This window comes from Alligator mississippiensis, chromosome 1, assembly GCF_030867095.1.
Source record: "Alligator mississippiensis isolate rAllMis1 chromosome 1, rAllMis1, whole genome shotgun sequence".
Lineage (NCBI taxonomy): Eukaryota > Metazoa > Chordata > Crocodylia > Alligatoridae > Alligator > Alligator mississippiensis.
The window spans coordinates 4,981,848-5,008,611 of record NC_081824.1 but is presented as its reverse complement, the minus strand read 5'-3'; the positions used below and the strand labels follow the sequence as shown (position 1 = coordinate 5,008,611).

General features: G+C 48.5%; 1 protein-coding gene across 11 annotated transcripts in view; it reads left to right on the top strand.

Annotated features, from left to right (window-relative positions):
• The window catches only part of NCOA1 (nuclear receptor coactivator 1), a 280,613-nt gene that overhangs the window by 97,450 nt on the left and 156,399 nt on the right, over window positions 1–26,764 (top strand). The window contains exon 4 of one of the 11 annotated variants that reach the window (XM_019483797.2): window positions 11,019–11,155. The exons of the other annotated variants lie outside the window; for them this stretch is intronic. The gene's annotated coding sequence lies outside the window, so the exon portion shown is untranslated. The remainder of the gene's footprint in view (window positions 1–11,018; window positions 11,156–26,764) is intronic. 11 annotated transcript variants of the gene reach the window in all.

Below are 26,764 nucleotides of genomic sequence, written 5' to 3'. Positions count from 1 at the left end.
TGGCACCTTCGTCATCCTTGCCGGGCAGCGGTCCGTCTCCATTTTACCCAGGTGGAGAAAGCTGTGTAGGGGATCGACATCGGGGACCTTGGCATGGATGGTTTTCCAGTGCGTTGTGGACTTGCCGAAGCGCATCTTCCCTTTCTTTTCCTCGTTGCTGCTGTTGAACTCCGGGGAAGCATGTAGGAGAGATGGTAGAAAAATGAAGCCGTATCTTATTTTGTCTGCGGGAGAATCACTTTATTTCTTCGCAGCCTTTCCCAGCGGATTCTCCTTGCCTGTAAGTTTGTAAGCCATCTAGCGCAGCAGCCTTTGTTGCTGAGTTCAGGCTACAGCTCATGAGCTCTCTGCAGTGTGTTTCAAGGAGAAAGCCTAAAGGAAAATGTAAGTAGAATTATATAATGAAGCAGCACATCTATCTTGCCACGGTAAAGCAAAAAATAATAAGTGGTGTGTTGGCTAAGTCTGTTGCTAGAAGGGGACCTCCAGCACCTGTATTGTGCTGCTCTTTCACTGCCTTGGAGGTGAACCAGATACAAAATGGTACCAGTTGTTCCTTGAGCAAAATAAACCGTTCTTTCTAAACACGCTTAGTGCTGGGGAAGGGATTGGCCCATACAAAAAGGCCTGATTTTTTTTTTTTCCCCCCCCTTAAACTTGTTTTTCACTCTAGAAGGCCTGTGGGCTAAAACCCCCTCCCTCAAGTGCAGTGCTTGGAAAGCATTTCTAGCTGCAAATGTTTTGCATTTGTGGATTTGGAGAGAGAGGAGAGAAGTCAAGACCACAGACTCTTTACTGGCAGCTCTCTTTTATGGACAGGATAAAACAGACGGGCAGTTTGGCTTTCTCTTTATCTGGACTCAAGCCACAGGTTGAATTGAGGGAGGAGCAAGGTGGTGGTGAACTTCCAGGCTCTGAGCATAAAATACGTTCCACTAATGTGAGCCACGGAAATGACTCCCCTCACAGCAGTTTGTGCCATTTTGCACCTTCCCTGTCCTTCCTTCGTGAGAAATGAGTTGTTCCCCCAGTACATCCCTGGGTTATCATTGCAGGCCATCTGGGCAAGCGCTGCTTTTCAGAGCCGTTGCACCAAGTCGAGCGCGGACCCACGTCGGTATTTCTGCGGTGGTTGCATCCTGTTTGCAAGCACAAGGCCCTCCTTGCAACTAGAGGAGTTGGAGCAAAACAACCCTTATCAATCTTGAGAGCAAGATAGCAGCTTCTGCGCGGTGCCGCCACGCCAGGCCCCCCACGTACCGAGTCCTTCCAGTCACTGCCTTGTTCTGAGTCTCCAGGAAGGTGCGTCCTTTTTTGGGCAGGCCTGCACAGGAGCTTTCACCTCCTTTCATCCCTGACTAGAGGCGGCACGGTGCAATGGTTGACCTGTGATGTGTCTCTGTGCTGTAGCTGTCTCTTGCTACAGATGCGCATGCAGTCATCGTTGGCGGCAATGCCCACGGTCGAGGATGCTCCCTCCTGCCCGTCGAGTAAAGGGTTGTAAATGAGTCTGATGGCTAAGAAGGCTGGGCCTACTGCTGCAGACTCTTCTGCAAGTGCCACAGGTTTTTTCCTTTCCCTCTGTTTCTGTCATTTTTCTGCCTCCAGGGCAAGCCGTGTTTCCTCAAAGTAAGATGTACCTCCTCTCACAAGGGATTGCCATGTACCTCTGTCCCGGGTTAGTTTTTCCCCATGTCTGGTATCTATGCTACAGTTCTTAATTTTCACCCTGGAGGGTGTCCTTGAAGTGTGTCCTTGGGCATGTCCCCTGTCCTCGGGAGTTGGAAGTACAGCACATACAATACCTTACACAGCGCAACACTGATTTGTGCAGCATTTAGGTGCTATTGTAATACAAGGCATAAAATCTCCATCACATCTGCATGAGTAGGGCCTGTCGCCAGTTGTGGCTAGCAAGATGATCAGCTTTTTGTCTCTGGATGGACTCTTCCTCTTTGTATTAGGAGGGATGATATTTGTATATCTGCAGGGCTAATGCGAGGGGCTTTTTAGTTAAAATGTAGGTCATCAAAGAATCATGTTGGTTCTTTTTTTTTTTGTAATTCGTATGTGTATAAACTTTTTTCCTCCCTGTGGTATCAGCTAGGGTTTAAAGGGACACTGTTAAGCTTAATAATTAATAATATTAATGCTTAGCACGTTTGTCTTCAAAGTCCATTTCATACACTAACTAATCTTCTTGAGCACTGTTACCCCATAAATGAGGTAAGTCTTATTTATCCAGATGGGGAAGTTAAAAGAGATGGCTTAAGTAATTTACCCAAGGCTACTTAGCAAGGCATTGTCAGAGCCAGGATTAGAATTGGGAAGTTCATGGGTTTTAGCTCTGTGTGCAGCCTTCGGGGACTTAGTTCCTCACTGTGGTCTCAAACGGCGCTTGCATATTTGTATTTTTTTTTTCTTTCTGTGAAAGAGTGTTTGCTTTTGTAATGTACTTCAGAGTGGATAAAATCTAATTAAGAATCTGATTAGCAAGACTGAAAATCCTATTGCAGATTGCCACAGTTGCGTCAACGCTGGGCTCAGGGTTACATTGCTGACGGACAGATTATTTTGCTTTCAGAGTTGATCATTTAAAATTGGGAATTATATATATCTATATATGCATATTAATGTCACGTAGGTCAGAGAGCTTGGACCCCCCCATTTCTGTGGTTCCCTGACTACCTCAAACCTGCTACTACCCTAAAACAGCTGCTTTTGCCACTTGATTATCACATACTCAGATTTCCTGCCTGAAAAATTCCCAGCAATGACACTCTTGTCTTGTCCACTTTACATGGCTCCCTTTCAACACAATGTGGAGACAGAATGGGACGGCGGTGTTATATCATTTCCCTGCTGTCATTGATAGAGTGATAGAAAAGAGGGACGTGATGGACTTCTCCCAATTACTGAGTTTTCTCTGGGCTCAGAGTGGTATCAATGATACCTAAATCATTCCTCACACATGGTTGGTGAATCTGCTCTTAAAAACTTCTAGGGTTGAGGATTCCCTAGCCTCCCTAGGTAATCGCCCCCAGTTCACTTGACCCAAGACCACTTGTTGGCATTGTGTGCCCCTTAGTATGTTCATAATCGAACGCTGAAGATGACAGATGAAGCAGAGCAAGATTGGCCACGTCACCAAAACAGCACAGCACAGCAATGGTTTCGGTCCTGCTTAGGAAAGTTGGGAATTGGCTGGAATGGTTTCTTTTCAGGGGGAATTTTTTGTTTTTTATTTTTGGAACAATTTCTCCAAATTGTCGTATTCTCCGGGGGTCGGACTCGATGATCTAATAGGTCCCTTCCGAGCCTAGAAATCTATGAAATTTCTGCATAAATTGGAGTTAGCTGATGGAGTTGCATGGATGGGGCTGAAGATCTAGCCTTGTGTATTTGCAGGCACAGGAGAAGTTAAATGGGGAATTAAAACAAAAACAGATAATTTTTCTTCTTTTTATCTGCTAGGCACCTAAAGAAGGTGGTAGGTGTCTCATGAGATTTTTGAGATGTTCCTAGGTGCTACGGACATCGTTGCAAGTTCAGGCACTTTGGACAGTCCCACTAAGCACGTGATTCTTTGGGTTTGGTTTCATCATAGCGTCCGCACAAGCGACGCCTCATGTTTTGCACCGACCCTCCTCCTGTCTGCTGAACTCAGAGTAATGCAGCGGAGGAGAGCGGCTGGGTAACCTGGTCTGGGTTAGCTCTGCTAACCTAGTTATTCAGCAGCACTAAAGCCAGTCTGTGAAGCTCAGGTGGTGTTTCACAGGGTGGTCACCCTCGCTCCAGTCGAGCGGCGCAACTCAAGTGCGCTAACTTGAGCTAGCCGTCCTCACACAAAGCCCTTTGGGTACTTAGAGACCTCTTTACATCTGCCCTTGTGTGTGCAGTCCATTTAATTTGTCCGCTGTACAGGGCGTTTGTTAACTTTCCCCTGTTTGATGTATGAGTGGCCCACACAACTGTGAGAATGAAAAGCGTTTGATGGGAAAAAGCAAATGTAGTTATAAAGCCACAAATAGTGGCAGGGGGAGCTCCAGGGAAGGGGTTTCGACTGAAATGACTTTCAACTCCATTGTACAAAAGGGTTGACTAGATTTCCAAGTCGACAGTGTGCCTTTAAAATCAGCCTCCTCTACTCAGTTATACGATGAGGTCTGAATTTGGATTCATCGGTGAAATCGCATCAGCCTCTGCTTTCTGCTTGAAGTCGATACCCAGCTGAAAGACATCAGGAACGGCGCGTATCAGATTGTTCTTCGGAGCAGCGCCTGGCCACTTTACTGCCTGTTTTCATGCGGCCTTACACAACATGTTCCTCATATCCACGCAAGAATTAAGTAACTTAATAGGTTTGGACATGCCTTGAAAGCCAAAGTGAATGTAATACTGAGTAATCTCTTCTGCTGAAAAGTGCATATCAAAGGAGGTATCTTTCTTAGGAAGTCATTTGAAATCTTGGCTTTTAACTTTAGGATACCTCTGCATCATCATCTTTAACTACATGGTTTTGAAATGATGTTGTATAGCAAAAAAGCTTACTTGCAGTAAAACTTGGCTCGCCCTTGTGTTTACCCATACTACCTCTTAAGTAATAATTACTGTAGGAATGTCAAGTATGGAAAGCTGATGAAAGATGGGACTGATCCTGTGTCAACAAGATATCCCTGTAATGCGCTAGTGTATTGGAAAGAGTGATGTTTCTCAGCAAAAGAGTGAATGAGCGTCCTGATCTCTACCTTGCGTTTGTCATCTCTGGAGTTTGAAGTGCCGCATGAAGAGCGGCAAGTATCATTATGCCTAATTGTGAGATAAGGCAGCGAGACCAGAGGTTTTGGCGGCCCTGGATATAGATGCCTACCATGGCAAAACTCAGGTCTGTTTTTCAGCTGCTGTTGAAGACTTTTGGAGTGAGGTGTCCTCACCACCCCTGAATATGCAGCTAAAGGGGTCTCAAGTTGGGCATCCAAATTCAGTCGCCCAGTAATGTAGAAATGAAAATGCAGCTCAGTCTCCCGGCCTTCAGTCTTGGTCCTGTCTGCCTCCCGAGGCACTTGGTGGTTCAGCTTCAGCAAAAGAGTTCCCGCTGAGTAATAGCAATCTTCTTTCTTTTTATTGGTAACCAGAAAGCTTTAATTGATGTTACATTAGGTTGACAATAAGCACTTCCTTCCTGCCATAATCTTTCCTAATTCAAACACCACATATATGCCTGGCACAAGTGTTAGATGCTCCAGTACCTATAGGTTGGCTTTGAAAGCAGGAAATGATGCAGTTCTGGAATGGAAATATGCCTCTAATGCCTGCTTCCTGATAACAGAGGTGTATCCTCACGTGGGAGCTGATATGAGCTGGTGATTAGTGTATGGCACCAGATTTCCATAGCTTTGCATCAAAATCGCTGCTCTGGTACTGACTGTGCACGGCTTTGGTCAAGTCACTTAAACTCGTCGTCCCTTTTTCTGTCTGCAGAATGAGGATACTAACTCACCTTACTAAGATGCTTTGAGACCCCTGGTTGAAAGGGGCACTTGAATGCAAACGGAGATGGGAAGGAAGCAGAGACCGCAGCCCTGCTCGCAGAGGATGAGCTGGTTGAATATGCTGAGGTCTTTCCTGTCCCCCTTCTTTGTGTAGGCTGAGTCAGTCTTGTTCGGTGGTGTGTCAGAAAGGCTTATATTTGATCCTTTCTTTGTTTCTTGGTAAGATTATTCAGTTATGCCTCTTATGATACTGATCGTGACATGATAGCCGTCTTGAAATACTTGAAGGACTGCCATAAAGACGAGGGAAAGCACCTTTTCCTCACCTGCTGCAGAGAGGAGGAGGACATGGACCAGTGGCTTGAAGTTGCAGCAATGTAAATTTAGATTGGATCTCTGGCAAATCTTCTCTGCCAGCAGTGAGGCAGTGGAAGAAATGCTAGGCAAGTTGTGGACTCTCAATCATTGGGGGTGTTCAAGAAGAGGTTGGACAGCCCCTGGATGGGAATGCCCTAGGTGTAGCTATGCCTCTTTTCTACCAGGGATATGTATTTCCATGCTTCTGGGCTTTGCTGGTTGCTCTGTGCCCCGGGGGGGGGTTTGCTTTGCTCTGTAGCAGGGGGCACGGCTCTGCCTGGGACCTCTTGAGCATACATTGACAACCTTTTATAGAGGCAGGACTTTGGCTGCCGTGGTTTTCCTGCTTTACCTGTGGCAGGTTAGGGTGCTGTGTCGTGTCAGAGTTAAGGGTAGTCTTATGTAGAGTTCAGATTGCGGTTGTATGGGATGGTTTGGACAGGCATGATCCTGCCTCAGGCGGAGGGTTGGACTAAATGGCCTTGGAGGTCTCTTCCAGCCCTATTTCTCCATGAGTCCCAGTTGTGGGATTGAGTGCGGAGAGCTAACGTTGGATTGCCGCTCCCCACACACCTGCTAGGGTGGAGCAGCACGCCTGTCCCATTGTCTTTCAGCAGGTAGCTTTTAGGCTTACATTTTTTCTCCTGTTTTCCTCCCACTCTGGAGACTTGACCAAAACGAGCATCTTTCTCTGGTTTTGCCCGTGTGAGAGCTTTGCCTCTTCGACCCTCAAGACATGACGGCAGAGCACTGCCACAGGGGCTTTGTTGCAGGTGGAAGGCCTATTTCTTTTCAAGTGGATCAGGGGCACTAGTTGCACCTTCTAGGAGAAGATGAATCCTCTTGAAGAGAGGGCCTGTTGGCTGATGAAGATTTAATATACGACTGGCCCCAGTACTAGAAAAGAACATCTGTGTTAGGCAGTGGAAGAGATGCTAGGGAAGTTGTGGACTCTCAGTCATTGGAAGTGTCATGTCGCAACCGTGTCATGTCTCTGCATCGCCGCAAATGATGGGTGCATTCGACAGTGCCACCGTCGGCGTCCTCCAGCATGGCGTAGTTAGTCCCCGATCCCAGGCATGCAGTGCTGACAGCCGTTTTGTTGTTAGCTGCCGAAACATCTTCATGGGCGCCGTTAATGAATCCAGGAGAGGTCCTTTTTTTTGCTCCTTAAGTTCCATGGTCGTCTTCCTATTAAGCATCTCAACGCACACCCATAGCGCTGCCTTCCCGTAACTCGAAGAAAGCAGCAAGTTGAGTGAAAGAGAAACAGAACCTTCCTCTCCCTTTAGACCCACGGTTTCTGTTTGGAGAAAACAGTCTGTAGAGGAAGAAGGAATAAATGAAAGATAAATTCTTTCTGCGGGAGAAATGGGACCTAAGGAGACTGGCTGGCCAGGAGGGATGCTTTATTCCTTCAAATCTGTGTTTTCCCTCAATCAATAAAACACTTGAGAAGGAATTTGTCTGCTTGGGGAGTGTCTGGATAAGGACTTGGGCACCTGTAGCAGGGCACTGGGGTGTGCCTGCTCCTTCAGGGGAGCTAGCAGCCTGCTAGGCTGCTTGCAGGTGGGGCAGGGGGCTAATGAGAGACTCACCTGAATGGAAGAGGGCTTAGGCTGGGGCTGTATAAGCCCAGAGCCTAAGCCGGTCGGGGAGTGGGAGCCTGGCATGAGGTGAGCAGCTCTGGGCAGCAGGGCTCGTGAAAGCACTGCAGCTTCCAAGCAACTCTGCAGGCCTGGGAGCAGAGGCAGGCCCCTGGGCAGAGAAGGATCGAGTCGTTGCCAGGTAAGTGGCCTGTGTTTTATTTTGAGCCGGGTGCTCAGGTGTCCTGGTGCCCAGGGAAGGGCTAAGCTGGACCAGAGGGTCCCAGAGCCCAGAGAAGGGGCGTCACGCAGGACCAGGGGTCCCAGAGAAGGGGTGGCACGCAGGGCCAGGGGTCCCAGAGCCCAGGAGGAGACTGTGTAAAGGACGAGGGAGGTCCGAAGGCCTAAGGGGGCCAAGTGTATGTATAGACAGCGTCATAGAGACAACACTGGCAAGGCTTGGGGCATGGTGTAGGGGAGGATTTGGAGCTGTGCAAGGAGCCCCTAAGGCAACCGGTGCCCGGCAGAGGCAGGCTGAGAGGACCTGCTGGTGTGGGGGTGCAGGACTGTTACTGAGGGGATTTGGGGAGAGCCCAGCGAGGATCGACAAGGCTCAGGCTCACGTAGAGCCTACAGGCAGCCTCCCTTTTATAACCTTTATTAAGGTCAAAGTGTGGCTGGCAAAATCGAAGGGAAGGGATGCAGTCGAACCTGAGCCAGACAGGGGCTGCATGGCCGCCTCGTGGTCATGGACTTGCTACAGCATCCCAGATTAAAAAAAGACAACGACACAGGGCTTGTTCTTCTTTCTTTAGCTGCTTCATGGTCTTGCCAGATGCAGAGATGAAAATGTTGGGTTCTCAGCGAGGGTTGGTGTAAAGTATCCAGAAAAGGACTCTGCTCTTCCAGTGCTCTAGTTGAACGAAGTGCACTGTCTGTCCTTAACCCAAAGGACATCCTTTACTTCGGAGCAGGACTCCAGATTTGTGGTCGTGCAGGGAACAGGACCCGAGCCTGTCTCTCTCTGTCTGTGCTGTGGCTGGCTCGCTGCTCTGTGCTTGCAGTACCTGGGAGCAGCGGTATCCTCGAAGTACTCTGAGCTGGTGAGATGGCTGGTGCTGCGAACGGATCAAAAACCTGCACCTTTGAGTCTGGCTGCTGTGCGGATGGCAGGACCAGAGAGCAGGCAAGGAACAGCTTCTGTTGGAGTCTGCTAAGCTACCATTTGAGGCTGTGTATAGGGAACAGGTGGTAAAATAATGATTTTATTTAAGCCTTTCTCTCGAGGATTTTTTTTAAAGAGGGTTGCGCACTGTGAAGCAGTGGAGCTGATCCTCCAAACGACTCTTTCATGCTGGCCTGGACATTGCTTTCTTTTTCCCAGCCCACGTCTCCCTCCAACCCCTTGTAAAATCCAGAGGAAGCTGGCTGATACAGTACGGCTTCTCTGGACCGCTGCCTTGTTTTACTTGCATGGGCTCCAGCCTTTCGGATAGTACAGTAGGCTGTCTCTTCCCGCAGCCTTCCAAGAACAATATGGATTTCAAGTATCATATAATTACAGCTTCAAACCTATCATTTTTGTGTTGCTTTGGCTTCTGGCTTTATGGGCAAAGCCTGCCCTGCTAGTGAGTTTCCTGTTTCTCGGTTGCAAAGGTGAATAGCTCGATGCAGATGAAAATTAAGATAAGATAAGCAACGGTTTTTCTATCAGATCCCTGGTCGTGTTCAGCAGGGAAACAAACCTCTATTAATCTTCCTAAAAATGACGCTCCTGACCCATACCCGCACCTCCCGAAACAGCCTTGCCATCTTGTTTCTCAGGTAGTAGCTCTCAGCAAAACTTTGGAAATGCTCCCGTGTCCTGTTACCACCACGTCGTTTTGAAGGTTGCACTTAAAATGCATCTGGGGAGATTTTCACCGGTGCAGGGACCGTCGCTGCTGGGTGGGGAGGTTAGTGAGGGTTATTTCTCAGCTGAATCGATGTCCTCTGGCCTGCTTCTTGGGAGCATTTGGCACAGAATAATCCAGCCGTAACATTTGCACTCGGGAAGGGCCGCAGATCCTTTCGCAGGGCTCTCGGTCTGTTAGATGATACAACAAACTTTAAGAATTTCTTTATGGGGAGGGAGAAGAGGCTGATGACTTCTAGCAAGTCAGCCTGACCTAGTTATATATCCCACCTTGCATTCACAGGTTTCGGAGGCAATTTTCACTTGCAAATGCTTCTTGTATGGTGGCATCTTTTTTTTTTCTTAAGTTAACTTTTCAAGTGAGTGAGCTTTCTCTTGCTACGGGCTTGTATCAGGATTACTCACTGTGGCTGGGTTTGAAGCGCGTTTCCCTCCACTGAGAACAGCAGGGGATTTTCAGAAAGGCGTAGATCTGCCCCCATTGAGGTTGACAGTAAAATGCCCATTGGTGTCGGCGGTAGCAGAATTAGGTAGCTGAGTGCTTATGAAAAAAACCCATTCCCTGCCTCCAGGGCTTTGACATTTAAACCTGGGGCCTGTGATCTTGAACGCTGCAGTCGATCTGAGCTCTTGTGGTCATAGACAAGGAAGAGGCGATCCCTCCCTCGCTGTACCCTCACGGGCATCTCTCACCGTGCACCTTTACAGGTGGAAAGGGTGAGTTCAAACAAAGGTGCTGGGAGGCCGAGCTGGGTAATTCCTGTTTCACAGGAACAGAGATGAATGTGAGGAAGTGCTATATCGGTATAAATAATAGCATTAGTAACAGCAATATAAAGGGTAAAGGAAAAGATGTGGGCAGATGGAAACCGAATGCACCTGGTAGTACGGTGTCATGTATTAACCATGTTTGGACAGTCCATTTCACGGCAGCGGGAATGGAAATGTTGCGTGGTAGGAGGTTTCGGCTCGAGAATAAGAAATCAAGATTTTGGACTACCAGGTCCTTTGAGTGAACACGGTTGTGGGGATCAGTGCCAGACTGACAGCCCTGGAGGCTCGCAGCGTTTCTGCGCAGCGGGCTGCGGGGCAGCTCGACGTTATTCCAGAGCGGTACCAGGTTTGGGCCGTATCCACATGCAGCGTTTCTTCTTGGCTTTTCTGTTGATCTCCACTGCTCAGTGCCACGGCCCCTTCAACTCCTGGAAATGTGCTCTAAGACGGAAGGAAAGATAACTTTTTTGCTTTCTCCCTAAAGCCAAGGGTATCCTGACCCGCTCCATGCTGAGCCTTTCCTGAAAGGCAGTTGCTCTGGAGGCGAGAGGGGCAGTTCAGCCTGCTGCCATTCATGTTGTGCTTTTGTGATGTTAGTTTTCTTTCTTCCCCAAAATGGGGCTGAGATGGCATTTAGGCTGCTGGGACGGTAAGGCCTTTGGATCCACTTCAGTGCTGGGGCTGCTCAGTGTTGGGCCTAGTCACCTGTGCCAGGGGAAGCCTCTCCGAACCGTTGCTGGGATCCAGAAAAAAGAGCTGCAAATGATCATCACGCTATGTATAGGGCTCTCTCAGTCTCTGCTCTGGGTTCTTGGGCCACTGGAACAAGCTGGATTTCACCAAAACTGTCTCTTTGTGAAGTATGCTCTTACAATTTGCTTTCACATCCATTAGGAGGAAAACAGGCTGCATAAATAGACCGGAGTTGTACATCTCACCTAGAGCCAGAGGAGCAGAGCAGAGAGCATGTCAGCAGAAGGCACTGAGCGGGTTGGAAGCGAGCACAGAGAAGTCCAATAGAGTCCTGTAAAGTATGATGATTATTTTCAGCTTTTTTTTTTCTTTGCTGGTTGTGCTTTTTTGGGAAGCGCTTTGTGACCTTCCTATTTGTGTCATGTAAGCTCGAGGGTGTTTTTTACAGTGTCTAATCTTGCATAACAAAACTTTCGATATACTTTGGGGAACTGATAACTTGTGCTGTGATTTCGCAACGCTCCACTCACTGCTGAGCGTGTAAGATCTGCCACACGCTAAGCCCATCTTTTGTGAGCTCTCCTACTGAAAGTGAACATCTGCTAAATCATTAAATCATCAAGCGCAAGAAAGAGGAAATGTGGCCTAGTGGGTAGGACACTAGTTTGAGAGTTGGGGAAACTTGGGTTCTGGTCCTGGATCTGCTCCTGGCCTACTAACCCTTAGTGAGTCATTTAATTTCCGTCCATATTCCGGCCATTTAATTGCCGCCCATATTCCCTGCAGTACAAACTGTTCAGGGTTGGGTTTCTCTGACGAAGGGTGTGTACAGTGCCTGGCACAGCGAGGACTTAGGAGCACCACTGAAATACAGATCAGAACGGTACCACAAATGGGAAGCAGCCATTCTCAGAGTATAATGGTTGAAAGCTTGTCTCTGCTGAGATTAAAAAAAAAAAAAAAAATATATATATATATAAATAAAAGACACAGGGATCCATTTGTGCAAGATTTGCATTTAAAACTTTATGGTCTCTCCCCGCCCCCTTCCCTGCCTTGTATTCTCTGAGCAGCTTCAATTTCAACAGCTTTGATTTGAGCCTTTATGAATCATATCTACCAAAGTTGCCTTTGATAGACTTGTCACATTGCTTGCTGAATGGCAGAATGGTAGGAGGAGGAAAAAAACCCCCAAACCAGTCATGAAGTTTCTCTATTGGAAGAACAGCTGACAACCCCATCTCTCCAGGAATTGTCAGCTTCGCAAACAGTTATTTAAGCTGAAAATGCCAGGAAAGGATCTCTTTAGGATGTGTCAAATGCTTTCAGGTTTAACAACCTGTTTCTAAGCAAGCCGAGAGCCTCCATTCAAAAATCCAAATGCCAAGTCAGAAACTCTGGAGAGAAAAATCAGAAATCAACATTTTTGTGCCCCTGCCCTTCAGGTGGCATAGCTTGTCAAGCAATCCCGTGTTTGCAGCTCGGGAAAGCTGCACATTGCGAACTGAAGGAAAGCAGCGCTTTGACTGGGTGGTGGAGAGAGGGACGTTTCAAGAGTGCCAGGAAGGCGGCTCCGTTTCTTTTTGCAAAAAGAACAAAAAATCAGTGGTGCAGAAGCAGTGTTTTCTTCCACTCAGCACAGAATCAGTGTCTAGAGATGAAGACTTAAATAGTCTCATCTCGGTAATGCTGAAATTGCCAGGCGGCGGTGGTTAGATTCTGATGCAGTAATAAATGCCTTAAAAATACCAAGAGCATATCAAACTGGCTTCATTTGCAATTGCTGCGCTCTCCCTGTCCCTTTTCTTCCCTTCGCCTGACACAGTTCAGTGGCTTGCCAGTGTATTTAGTCAATGAGAGTTAATAGCCACATAGATAAGCATGCATTATTTTCTAGTACCAATTATTAGATCAGCAGATGCTCTGGGGAGTACTTATTAGAGCATATCACGTTAGTAATCCCAAGGTGTAATTATACTTGCAGATTTCTCTTGCTTTAGCAGCGTTGACAGTATGGTACAGATGCTTAGATTTGGTGGAGGGGGGGTAGGGAGCTCGGCATTTCGCTCACTTTTCTTGCTGGTGATTAAGAACGAGGTGTTTATCTAACGACAGTCTTTTAATGGACTTTAATGTGAATAAGACATAAAGTTAGCGATTGGTAACTCTGGATTTTGCTGCATGTCTAAATGCCTTCGTGCCGTGGTAAACATTTGGCATGACCTTTCACCTTAGCTTTTTCTTTTTTTTTCTTTTTTTTTTTAAAGTGTTTAATTGCTTTGTACTTAAACATCATTAATGTTGGGCAATTGCATCTTGGAAGCCCATCTCCAATAGGCACGCTTGTAAATAGACCGCAGCCCTAATTATTTCTCTCCTGGAAAGTGTTCAGGTGGGTACGTCTCGGACTTTAAACGAGCTCGTGACGTTTTGAGTGTCCGTGGTGAATGGGAGGGGAGTAATCATTATTTCCCAAATGAATGTCGAAGGTGGGGGTCAGATCTGTGTTAGGATTGTTCCCTCTGAGCTCCGGCTTAGGGTTTCAGTTCGGGCTTGACTCACGTAATAGTAATACCCTAAATATTATGTAACTAGTTAATGAAAAACTCTCCCGAGTGACTGATTATATCAGACAGTCCCTATAAGTAGTTAAGACCGCTGCTTCAAACCAGCCGGGCTTAGAAAGGTCAGATGCGGCGGATGGCGCCGTGTGCGCATTGTTGTGGTTTTATCATATGATACGCGATGGTTTAAAATTCAGAAAAGAATGGAAACCCAACCAGGTTCACGTTTTAATGCCCTTATTTTTCTCTGAAAGTAAGCCACTAACCTTTTTGAAACCTCAGGCACCAGTGATTTAATTGCGGTGTTAACAAAAATGAGCTTTTAAGAGTTAAAATACTTTGTCAGATTTAAAAAGTATCGTCGCCACAATAACTGTCAGCTGCCTTAGATTTCTGTAAGCTTTGGTTTGCTATTAAGCGCCATAAAGGAGCACATAATGGGTTTGGAGAAAAAAATGTCTTTGGTCCTCCCTGTCTTAAATTAACTGTCTCATTTGAACATTATTATGCAGTTTTCCCTCTGTACAAATTTAGTGCAAAATTGAGTTACTTCAGTGTCTTGAAAACCTCTGTATTTTCTTTTTTACGGTTATGCAGATGAATTGCATGCCCGTGAAAATTGGGGAGCAGTCTTACTAAATGGTAACCAGGCTTGGCAACAGGTTATATCAGGGCTTTGCGACGGGGACCCCCTGCCATGCGCCGTGCAGGCCACATGCCCCCTGGGCTGCACGCAGCACTGCTGAGCTGGCCCCCCCCGACCCACCGTGGGGGCTCTCAGTGCAACACAGTACACAGACCCTCCCCCAAGGTACCACGAGGGCCCCTGATGTGCCACGTGCGCTCCCTGCACGTGAGGACACGCTGTGCGGGGTGTCCAGGTCTCTCTTGTTCCAAGTCATCTGGCCATGGGCTCCGTCAGCCCCGTGGACCACATTGCGACCCCCCACCCCACCCTGGGCAGCAGAAGCTGGAGGGATGGGGAGTCTGGGGACTTCAGTGGTAGGAACAAGGGAGCACGAGGGCCTGGGGGCTGCAGGTTTTAACCCCTGGGGTGGCACATGTGGCCGTTCGGCCACCCTCAGGGTAGGTAAAGTTCCCAGGAAAGCTTTGCTAATTTACCTCCACCTTGACGTGTGCTAGTTTCCCTGGTGGATTTTGTGTGATGTGGACCGACCTCCACCGGGGAGGCAAGAGAGGCTGCCGTTCAGTTTTGTCTGCGGTCAAAGCAAAACTTGCAGTCCTGCGTTCAGAACGAAAGACGTTAAACTGCCGCCCCTCTATCTCTTCTGCTGGTGAGAGAAGTGATAAGGTTGTGTCTTATGTCATCTTTTCAGCTCGGTCACTTTAGTAATGCTAAGTGGGGTTTTTTTCTTATTAAGCGAGCAATTTCATGCACCATATTTTCATCCATCTGTTCATATGTGAACTCTAAAGCTCATTGTTTTGCCTGTGTTTTTTTTTTTTTAAAGTCTTACTTTTAATAAGACCTTGGATTAATGAAACCTAACAATATGAAAAAAAAATACTCACTCTTTAGAATTCATTTGGAAACGTTTGCATGTTGTGTTTCTCGGCCGGCACGGGCACTAAAAATGGACTGGGCTCTCTCTTTCTGGCTTTTCTGTACTGGCACAATGCTGGGATGTGCTGGTCGAAAAAGTGCAGGGAAATATTTGTATTTTAATCAAACATCGTTTCATTAGAATGAAAAAAAAAAAAGCAAACGCAAAATGACTAAGTTGTAAAACTTGTTTCGGAGACATCAAGGCCGCACAGGATTATTAGATAGTCTAGGCTGACCTCCAGTGTATCACAGGCCAATACATTTCCCTCAAATGTCTGACTTCGGTCAGGCCAAATATTTCAGTTCTCCAAACCCCGCCCCCTCCCAAAGATGGAGCATAAGAAAGCCAAAGGTGCTATTGGTGTTTGGGCCACTGCTTAATTAAAAAAGTGTGAGTGGTGAGCCTAAATAACCTGACAACATCTATTTAGTAGTCCAAACTGTCTGATGTGGAGAAAAATGCATCAGTAAAGCTAATAAAGTGAGATGATGTCCAAAAGACTAAAAAGGTGCCCATTTCTACCTCTGGTATGCTTATGAACTGATTTGGTTCAGCTCAGATATAAATTGATTTCCCCACCCACCTCTTCAGAGTCTCCTTTGGTGTAGGTAACTTTTCCTAGAGTATTTTGATATAGCCTGTAATGGTGTTCCATGCTTGGGCTAAATTAATCAGAGGGGTTTTGATCTGGTGAAATCCTCCAGGGATCAGATGGTGTAATTCTTGCAACACTTGGCTAGAAAGCAAACGGTGTCTTTCTGGCTAATTAGCCTCAAGGAAGGAACAGCGCTTCCATACAAATGTTCTTAGACAAGAAGCAAGAGAATTAAAATGCATAAGCAGAGGAAGAAAATACACGAGCCGAGCTTGCAGATTGTGAGGAATTATTTAAAAAAAAATAGTGTTGCAACAGTTGCTCTGCGCAGGGAAGTTTAACAAACGAGATTAAAATCAAGCAAGACAAACCATAATGCCACGGAGCGAGACCTTCCCTAACTCCCCCAAATAAAATCATGCCATATCCCAAGGCTTTCAACAAATGTAAGAGAAGCCAAAATGACAAAGACAAGAAACCAGAGGAGAACAACTATTAAATTGAAAGCAAAATAAAGGAAATGCATTTAAACCACTGGTTCTGAACCTTTGTTTCACTCCAGGCGCTCCTCGGAAAACCTGAGCTCCAAGCTTGCAGTTGTTTCTTGACTACAGAAAAATAGCAGAGCCATGTTTCTGCTGCAAAGACCTCGGCAAGACCCCAACAGATTCCAGACTGTTCATCAATTATTGTTTGAAATCTCTGGGATTAGCTCGTGAATCCTGTTTGCACGCCCTAACAGCGCTAATATTGCCTGGCACCCGTAACAAAAATCTCAGGGTGGCCCTGGTTGACGGTCACCGATTTAAACAAACACGCTGCAGAGTCGAAGTTCGGAGAGTAGGTAAAGAAAAATGAGAATCATAAAAGGGAGGGCAATAAGGAACCAGGAGAAGCAGAGCCATGGTGAAAGGGAGGAGGCAAATGAAGGGTGGAACGTAGAACAGAAGCTGTAAAATTTGGGTAAGACGACCATGGAAATCTTGGGAGCGCAGGCCAGGCTTCAGTGGTCGGTGGCAGGAGCAGCAGAAGAATTCAGTTCGCTAGCAGGATCTTTTGTTTCCCTGGTGTGGACCGGACACTGATGGTAGGTGCAACGTGAACGCGGCTCCATCACCAACCAAGGCTTCAGTGAAGGGTCCTCTCTGGGTAGCCTGACATTTCTGACACCAGAACCGTTTCTGAAGAGTTTAGCATCAGCTGCAGTTAAAAGATCATTCGTCTTCTCTTCGTTTCATGCAAAGGTCACGAAAGCTGCAGGGGTGCTCTGCTCAGACACGGGTTGAACGTGTGCGTGGCGCATCGTCCACCTGTGAGCAATGCATACGGTCACCTAGCTTTTCTCGGGGGGTCAGTTTTATTGGTCATTTATAAACATACAAAAAGAAAGACTGCGGCAGAAAAGGAAAGGGAGCAGCTGCTGTCCTCCTTCGGACAAAGGATGGGTGCTGAATTGTCCATCTAGGACCGTCCCTGCCGTCCCACAAACAGGGCTCCACATGCATGCATTTCCTGCAGGTATTTATAATGCTTAAGTCCCAGCATGCATTGCTGCTCCTTTATTCAACATTTGCCATAGTAGACTTACGGTTGTGGGTGAGAGTTTGAAGTGACGTTTCGGGGGGTTCTTTCAGTTAACGATTGCTGCGGACACGGGTTTAGACATGATGGTGGTTCAGGAGGCCACACAACGTAGTGGCACCTGCAGTCACGTGAGCGGAGATCAGCACCGGACCTAGACTCCTGGTGGCCCCGAGCAAGCTTTTAGCATTGGGGGGCCCCCTTTGCAAGAGATGATGATGATAATAAAAATTACTATTTTCAGGCCCCCTTTCTGTCTGGACCCCAGGCGGCCACCCGGCTTGCCCATGCCTGTGTCCGGCCCTGGTGGAGATGACTAGGGCCATGCTAGCACCAAGGCTCACACTTGTGGGTGCTCTTGCCTTTTTATTCAAATAGCAGTCCTTGCAGAACAGTCGCTGTTGAGCAGATGGCTTTGCGTCCAGCTCCTGGGTCCTGTCTCCCCATACGAGAAGTGACCCGGTGACTGCCAAAGGCTGGGGTCTGCACGCGGTGCAGTGGTTTTTGTAGAGGCCTCGGATTCCCTTTTTCCCATCTCTGTCCACTCGCTAGTTAAAACCATGGACTGAACTTCAGGAAGTGCCAAGAATAGCGTGGCCGGGCTCCGCTCTTCCTCTGACAGAGCATGCCAAAGCAAGTCTCCAAACATCCGCTCGCTTGCAAGTTGTGTTTACTCTTGAATACTGATGCTGTGCGTACGCTCGGATGTCAGGAACAGCCACGCGTGGCTCGGGCAACTGCGCCACCAGCTTGCACACGAGTGTGTGAGTTTTATAGCTCCTGGAGTTGGAGAGTGGGGGGGTGTGAGCGTGCAATAGAAAGCCAGAAGGGAGCGGGCAATGTAAAATGAAGACCCAGCTGGGACGCAATTATTGCATCTCCCGGTTAGGTCCACGGATCCGTTTAGATGGGGCCTGCAGGCTGCGTGCAGCTGACGGAGGCAAAAGCCCTTCTCGAGGGGATGCTGTACATAATTGAAATGTTCGGTGCATCTTGGCTTTCGCCTCGCACCTTTTGGACTTCACATCTCCGTCGCTGCTTGCTCTCCTGCCTTTTTGAGCTGGATTTAGCCCCCGTGGGGCAGATGGTCTCTCACTTAGTTGAAAGCTTTTAACTCTGATTCTGTGCGTGGCACATGTTTTCATGGGAATATTTTTATCGCTCCAAGCTGAATCTCCGCAGTAAGGGAAGAGAGACAAGAAACAGCCCCAGTATTGCCTGGCATTGTCACTAGGGCTTGCAATAGGGACAGGTTTAATTTTTTAGAATAAGCAGCGTGATTATTATTTTTAAATCCCTTACTCCTGCGGTTGATAATACACGAGGCATTTATTCAGTTGTCGTGTTATCCCTACTTATCCAGCATTTGGGGATACTGAATACAGTGTAAAATGTGTAATTTGTTACATAATTATCCACTGTAATTTTAGTTTTTGCATGAATAAACTATTTAATTAGAACACGAGCGTCTAATATTTCAGGACGTACTGAACAGAAATATAATTGATTATGTGCCTTGCTCGCGTCGCAATCCTGAAGTTATTATGTAAGGACACATAACTACGTTTAATCAAACATTGGCTGAAGCCAGCTGCTCAGCAGCACAGTTTTGGCACAAAGTGAGTAACAATTTAACAATTACCGAGCACTGCTGAAAATAGTCTTGCATGAGAATGGGCTTTCTGCTGCAAATGTCAATGGCATGCAGGACACCTCGCAGGCAAGCCTCGCATTGCAACAGACCTGAATAATCAGGACTGTTGGTCTATTAAGGAAAAACGTGGCTTAACAAACCCGTGGAAGGAAGGGCTGCATCTGTTTTGGCGGTTTTCATTTCTGCGGGTCCCTCCGGCTGTGCTTAATGAAGTCATCGACTGATTTTCGAGGGGAAGTTATATGGGAGGGGTGTGGGGCAGAGGCTGCCGGGCAAGGGTTAGCTGGTAATATGGGCCGAGTACTAGGAGGGCATGTGACAAGTGATACACTTCCCTCCCTCCCTCCCCCCTGCCCGCAAGGTTTGGAGTGAAACCCTTCCCTGACAACTGTGCCCGCTCCCCACCCTATCTGTACTGCAGTCACATGGGGCGGTTTGCCTTTTCTTTTTCTTTTTCTTTTTTTTTTTTTTTTTTTTTTTGCACGCTTTAAAATGTAAACTCAGCTTTCTGGGGGAAAATGGAAGCTTTTTCTTACTGCGTGCAATTTTGCCAACTTCCTCCTGCAAGAGGCTGCAGTGGGGAAAGTGGGGGTGGCTGGGAGAAGCTTTGCACATGCTCCCGGCTCTTTGGGGCTGGACTGACCCTGCATATTAGGGGGCCAGAAAGAGCTGGGGACCTTTGAAACCCATTCCCTGGCCTGGGAGGGCTTGCCCAGGTGTCTGCATTGTTCTGAAATTGGTTGTTGCAGGAAGGCACACGCTGCGAGGTTGTCCTTTGAGGGTTCAGTTCAGCCTCTCCCCTCTGCCCTGCTCCATTGCCAGCTGGAGGGGGCTGCCTCCTCCCATGCTCCCTGCAGCGACAAGGAGGAAAACTGGACTGGACTGGCCTGGCCCATTTAACCGCAGGGCCTTGGAGCTGGCCAGACTGCAGCTTTCGGATCCCAGTCAATTTATGCCACTCATGTATATTTTTAGAGCCGAAGTGTGGTGTGTTGCAGCATGTCAGCGTTTTTGGCAGCATTGGAAGCATGTCAATCTGATGTCAAACTGGGCGTAGAAGTACCTTCCATCCACAGAAATGAAATCTCATCCTAATAGGTAAATTGCAAGTGTTGGCAGTCACTGCACAGTCTTTCTGGCTTCCATACCGCAGTCTGAATCACGTGCAGCGTAATTGCAAAACCTTTGGGTTTTGGAACTTGAAAGCTCTGTGTGTGTGTGTGCGCACGCCATGCATATTACAAGCGTGCAGCGCATGTATATGTACATCACAAACCGTACATCTATATAGGCAGTATATAGCATGCACATTACAATCACAATAGAAATGCTACGATGAAGCAGAACGATTCTTGAGCTCATCCGCGGGGTTACAGCAAACTCGGGGACCAGCGAGCTGTGATCTGAAGGCACTTCAATGCACCACTGGTCCGTAGAGCCACAGCTAAGGTTGCCCAAACACGATGACTCCAAAGGATGCCGTGGTAACTGGGAAAGTGTTCAAGGGCTGCATTTAACTTGCACATACGCTTACATAATCACTGGAAGTAAGGGCACACAACCGGCGCTTACTTGATCTCTGACCTCTCTCACACAAATGAAATCACTGCCTCCCCGAGTTCACAGATGAAGCCCGTCCACTTAAAGGAAAAGGAGTTTCACTTTCCCTTAAGTCGGTCCGTCTGCCTTAAGTGTTCATCTGTCTCCTTCTTGCCCATTTTATCCGGTTTTTCCCTCCTCCCCCCAATTTATCCATTTTTTTTTTTTTCCTCCACAATCACTTGCCTTTTTTCATCGTGCCGGCAAACACCTTCTTAGCTATTCCGACCTACCTACCCTTTACCCTCCCATTTAAGTCTCACCGTGCCCAGGAGCAACCACTTTACAATACTTTGCTTGTTTAAAATGAAACTGGGACCGAACGGGTCCGCACACCCGACCTGATCCAGTGCACAGTCATGCTGGCCTCCCCCTTCCCTCCGTGCCGTGTATCAACTCACTTATTCGGTTGCATCAGATTTTGGGCCCTAGTTCTGCAAACAGATCGGCCGGGCAGGCTACTCTTCCGGTTTCCTGTTTTATTTCAGCGAGGTTTCATGTGGGTTCAGGAGTTCACCCGCAGAGATCCAATATTAGGCTCTTTGAGGTAGCCACAGTGTCTTACTGTGTGTTGTGTAAAGTCCTCAGGGTGAAACTTGGCACGGAGCATAATATCCAATAATAAAATAAGAGCGTCCAGTCTTCCCGTTCGGTTCTCGCTCCGCGTTTGGAAGCAGAGGGTGACCGCAGGTAGCAGTTCATAATTATTTACCAGTCACAATCTCTGTAATTTGCCTCAGCTAACATTCCCACGATGCTTCCTGTCTGTCCTTTCCTCCATGTAGAGCAGGGCCTGCCATCCTCCATGCAGCTGGGGGGCCACACCAGTGACCCCCGAGCCCCCAGGGTCCTGTGCTGTGCAGGCACCCACCCACCTGCCGCACAGGGCCCTGGCTGGGGGCTTCTCTGCTGCAGTGTGCCATGCAAGTGCTCCAGCCGCGGGCTCCCCCAGCACGGTGGGATGCACAGCCCTGCCCCTTGGAGTGGGGGCAGGAAGTGCAAACTGGGGGAGGGAGAAGGGACATGGAGACCCAGCATGCTGCTGGAGCCGGAGCGATGGGGGGAGATCTGGGGGCTGCATGGAGCCTGCAGGTCGCCCCTCGGACAGTCCTAGCATAGAGGATATTGTGGCAAAACAAACGCCAGGCAGCCAAATTGGGAAGGTGCCATGGTTCTCCCTGAATAGGCCTTTTCGGTTAGGAAACCGGTTTTGAATGCATGGTTCCCCTTTAAAACACGTGCATTAGTGCCTCACCTGTCAGGAACCTGATTTTGTCAGGGTCTTTTGTGATGCAGCATAAGCAGGAGAACAAACTCGAAGGACCCAGCGTGGAAGATGTTAGCAAAGCATCTTGCTTGTAAATTGGGTAAATCTCATCTGCGGGAAGGAGCTGGTGGAGGGAACAAAGGGTGCCAAGGCCACAGCTGGTCACTTTTTCAGTGGACTCCCAGTTTGTCTGGCCAGCAGCCATACAGCAAAATAGGAACTTGGAAGTGCCTGGTCTCGTGCTTCGATCACTGGACACCCTTCAGCATCCGGCATGGCACACTTGAACAGCAAGCCGTGCTCGGGAGACCCAGGAATGACGTTAAACGTGCAGACTGTCCGATCAGGCTCCTGCACGGGTTGTCTGTCCTTCCTGGGTCGTGCCTCGGAAGCGGTGCTGCCTCTCTCTGTGGGCCCTGCTCCCATCTTGCTCCATTTCTGTGCCTTGGGCTGTGGACCTGGGAGCCTGCAAAGCTACAGGGCACGTCCCAGGCACCAAAGTCCCCGCTGCCCCCTTCTAGGAGGTGCTTTGCTGCAACAAAGGCACACAGCGAAGACTGCGACTCTGCAGGTGAGCAGCACAGCAGTGCCCGGAAAGTTTAGTTTGCAGCCTTCAGCAAGGGGCCCAGACAGATAAGGGCCTAAACTGGGGCATCACCTTCCTAAACACTCTTCCTCGGATAGCTCCTTCCCATGGAAAAGCTCATCCAGGGGGTCTGAAATGCCCCAGCGACCCCTCTTCTGCATCATTTGGTGGGTGGAGGTTGCCAGTATGTCCTGAGTGGGGCATCGTTTCACTTTTGCGCCTCGTGAATCCCGAGGGGATGATGACGTTCCTCATAGAGTGGCTGTGCCCCTTCACTAGCTCAGAGGTGCCCCCGACCCTCATCCCCTCCCTACCAGTGCAGATTTAGTAGAAAGTCGTTGTCACAGCCAGGAACATAGCTGCTGTTTTTTGGTGCTGTCTATACCCGGAGACCTCCCTTCCCTTCTCTCTCCGTGAATGTGTGTAGAGGGCTCCATCGTTCCTCTGCATTTTTAACGTGGCACGCCATTGCTATGGATAACCAGTAATTAGTTTCAGCTCACACGATGTCCCCTGCACGTTCCCTTCCTAACCTATGCATCCGCAGGATGCGTGCGGCCCCTAGCCTTCTGCAGATGGAGGCTGGAGGCAGCTTCTCTCTCCCCTAGTATCATGACACCTGACACACAGATTTAAAAGCCTGGTAATTACACAGTAAAAGTCGAGGTGGCTGCTTATTCAGGTCTCCACCTCCAACAGCAGGAAAACATCCTTTAACTAATTACATTTGCCTGTCTGTTCCTCCCCCCACCTCTTCCAACAAGGAGGCAGCAACGTGAAGCAAAGCCGTCTGTAGAGATGTCTCTCGGGTCCCAGGGGGTTTGCAGACTTGGGTAATCACGCAGGGGATGCTACGAGGGTTGAACAAAACATGCCTTGCATTGAAGCACAGCAGTTTTCTGCCCATCCTTAGCATTGCTGTTTTTTCCTGATTTTGCTCAGCAAAATGCCAGTTACGGGTTGGCTCCTTTTACAGGCCTGGGGGAGAATGCATTTCTCATATTAAGAGTGCGTGGAAGCTCGTTCCTCTCTTCTACGACTCTCGTTGCTGCGTTGGGGAAGGAAAGGGGTGGGGAAAAAGCAACCCTTCCCTAATGAATATTGAGATGACTTGAAAGATGGGAATGCTTCATTTTCATTTAAAGGGGCACCATTAGTGTAGAAATCACACTTTTTAGGTGGGTATCTCTGTCTACAGAGAGATGATTTCTTTATACACACGTGTACATGTGATAGTGCATGTGCATGTGCATGGTAGGTGGTTGTACTTGAGACAAAGCATTTTTATTGATATCTTTTATTGGACTGACTGTAGTTGGGAAAGCTGTTGGACAAGCTTTTGGACATCAGGGCATCTGGACCCGGTTGCTTGAACATCTTTTTGGACCATCATGGCTACAACAGCACTCCAAGCCTACTGCACCATAGAAGGTACCAAAATTCACCATTTACAATGGAAAATCCATAGCATGAAGAAGAAGGCAGCCAGGCTGACCTGAGGAAGGGCCCCTGATGCCCAACAGTTTGTCTGACAGCTCTCTCAACCACACAGTTGGTTCATTAAAAGATACCACTTGTCCTTTTGACACTTCCTGGACTATCACCGCTACAACCCTGCTGCGGCATGTGGTTATACTGTGATACTAAAGAAAGGCGAGAGGCTGTTCTTGCGTTTCAGCCTGAACGTGCTTTCATGTGCTGCCCTGGGTGCAGTTTGGATGCGCTTTCACTGCCCAGCCCTGGGGTCACGATGTAGCCATCGGGCTGCCAGCAGCACAGGGGCATATTGGAAGCTGTCTACCAGTTCGGTTGGACTGGAGCTTTCACAGGGCGTCGAGCAGCATGATGCACGATGGTCAAGTTTCTTTTCCGCAGCCTGATTGTCGAGCCCGACCAGTCTTGCGTGTCGCCCTTTCATAAGCTTCCTGTGTCCCGTGGATCTGGCTTGCTGAGATGTGCAGTGGCAGCATGACGAGCGGGCACGCAGGAAGTCCTTGGTGCAGATGTGCCTGTCAGGCCCTGTAGAAGCGGCATGGTAAGGTCTAGCAAGGCAAGGGAACGGGGTTTTTGTAATGACTTCTGATGTCTGAGTAGCTGGGCTCCCAAGAGAGCCCTGGTCATGCTGTTTTCACTAGAGCAGTGCTCACTATGGCATGGGGCTGCAGGGGAGCAGAGCCATGACGCTGGGGTTTTGCTAGCAGAGGCCATGTCATATGGACATGCCTGGCTTCAGTGGCTGACTTCCATGGCTGTAGGACTGAGCCTGTCTGAGAGCCTCAGGAAAAATGCTACGGCCCGGTAGTGGAAGGCCAGGTCTCATGCACGTCTTGAGCACGCTGGGCCTCCAGGCCTGCAAACTGGATGCTTTCAGGTAGGCTCCCATCAGCATGATCAGGGCCCACATTTGAAAGGCAGTCCAACATAAGCCTGTGACACATGACAACACAAGCACGATGCGTCTCACACGACGTGTCAACAAACAAACTCCGCTTGAGCTCACCTTAGGCCTTCAAATGATTCCAGACCAGCTTCCAGGCGAGGTTCTTGGGTAAATGGGATTATCTTTTATTAGACCAACTAAATATTCAGTTGGTCTAATAAAAGATAATCCCATTTACCCAAAGAGCCTCGCCTACACATGTCCTTAGACCAGCACGGCTACAACCAGCACCCCTGAGACTAGCTTCCAGGCACTGGAGCACTCCTCTAGCAAGCGTTCTTGCTCTTCTTGGGTATAAGAAGAAGCAATTGATTCAGACGTCAAAGCCTTTTTGTTTGTCTATGCAATGGCAATATCCAGTTAGAACATTTGGAGCTGATGTTTTCCACTTTTGGCTTCAGTTTCCTAAGCTACCAAGATAGGTGATGTTCTTGGCCTTTTGCATTAAAACAGTGCATAGAAAACTTTCTCAATAGCAGCTTTGTTCGTTTGCTTTTAAACACAAGGACTACCGTTCTTGCTGGTTTGGAGCCTTCGTCCTCCATTCCCCGTGTTGCCAGCTCTCATGATTTTATCACAAGTTTGGTGCTGTTGTGTTTTGTTTTGTTCCTCCCTCCCCTCTCTCAAAGCCTCAGCTTCTGGAGCCATGTGGTTACTTGAGACTCAGCTTCCATGGGAAAAAACAGATGGATCTAGCCATCGTGGCTGCAGTGTAGGAGTCTCATTACTGGTTTGCAGCACAGAGCTTCTCAGCCTCATCTCGCCTGAACCAGAGGTGCCCAGTGGGATTCGCAAAGTCAACAAAGGCACCTTTTTTCCCTTTAAATGGGAAGAGAGAGGGGACGTGTGTATGTGATGCCAGGCGGCGCTGTGCAGAGATGCATTGCACCAGCTCCGGATGGGCTTGCTCCAGACCTGGAGGCAGGATAGCTATGTGAGTGCCATACTATGCCCAACGCTGCATTTCCCAGGGAAGTGCTTTAGTCGTGAAGTTATTATGTAAAAGGATCCCTCCTTGTACATGCGCCTCACCACCACTACCTTTTCCTCTTCCAGCCATATGGTTGGGGGGAAGTGGCCATGGGTACTGAAGTCAGTGCTGTCAGCCGGTGCAGGCGTGCTCAGAGCACACCTACGGATTGGGTTTCTGTAGGGGCTTCTAGCCGGTGAACAGCCCTTGAAGGGGGAGAGGTACCCAAGTCCTTGGCTGAGCCAAAACGATGGCACCTTCTCGGCATGCGTCACAGGTGATTGCTTAGGCTTTCTGGCAGGAAACTTACGTGGTCACTTCGGAGGCTAGGGCTGCTGAGAGTCCCTTTTCCTGGATGTGGGCACCTAAATTCTGTCCAAGTTCCCATGTAAACCTGATCCTCATGCACAAGAAGGCAAACCAGGGAAACTGCCAACGTGATGGTTTAAGAAAATCTCGTTGCAAAGCCAGTAGCAGGACCTGGGGCCTGGGACTTCTGCTTGCTTGTTTTGCAGGGTTTTGGTTGCATTATAACTATAGGGATTGGCCACACTTCAGGCCCACCTCAGAGGGATGAATTCAGATGCGCTGGGGAGACGGAGGCACTGTCGTGCCAGGGCTTCGTCCACTCCCACGCTCTGTCTGTGGCAGTGACTGGCACCAGGTACTTCTGAGGAGCGTTTGGGAAGCCCCCTCGGTGGGCAAGTGTGGAATAACTCGCCTCCCGGGAATCCTTCTTCCTAGCACCCGTTAATCATGGCCTGGTTTCTGCCCTGAAGCAGGTGTTGTGTTAAAGTGGGCTCCCTTCCTGCTCAAGCCGTAATGCCAAAGGGCTGGAAGAAAAGCAAGCTGCCAGCTGATGCCCTGCTACCATTCAGGAACTTGCCCCAGCTACTGATTTGCCTCTTATTTTTCACTGGCCCTAAACATTAAGCCTTGGAGACCACAAAGGGCTGGAGGTCTGGAGCCAACCCCACGAAGTCAGGATGTCTCTGGGTTAGGAGTCCAAACCCCACTGAAAGTCATTGCCGGGGTCACTATCGCCCGCTTTTTCTTGCCCCATCTCTGTGAGCAGCATTTGATGCAGAAACGACGACTGAAGGCCGTTTGCCACCGTCGCTGC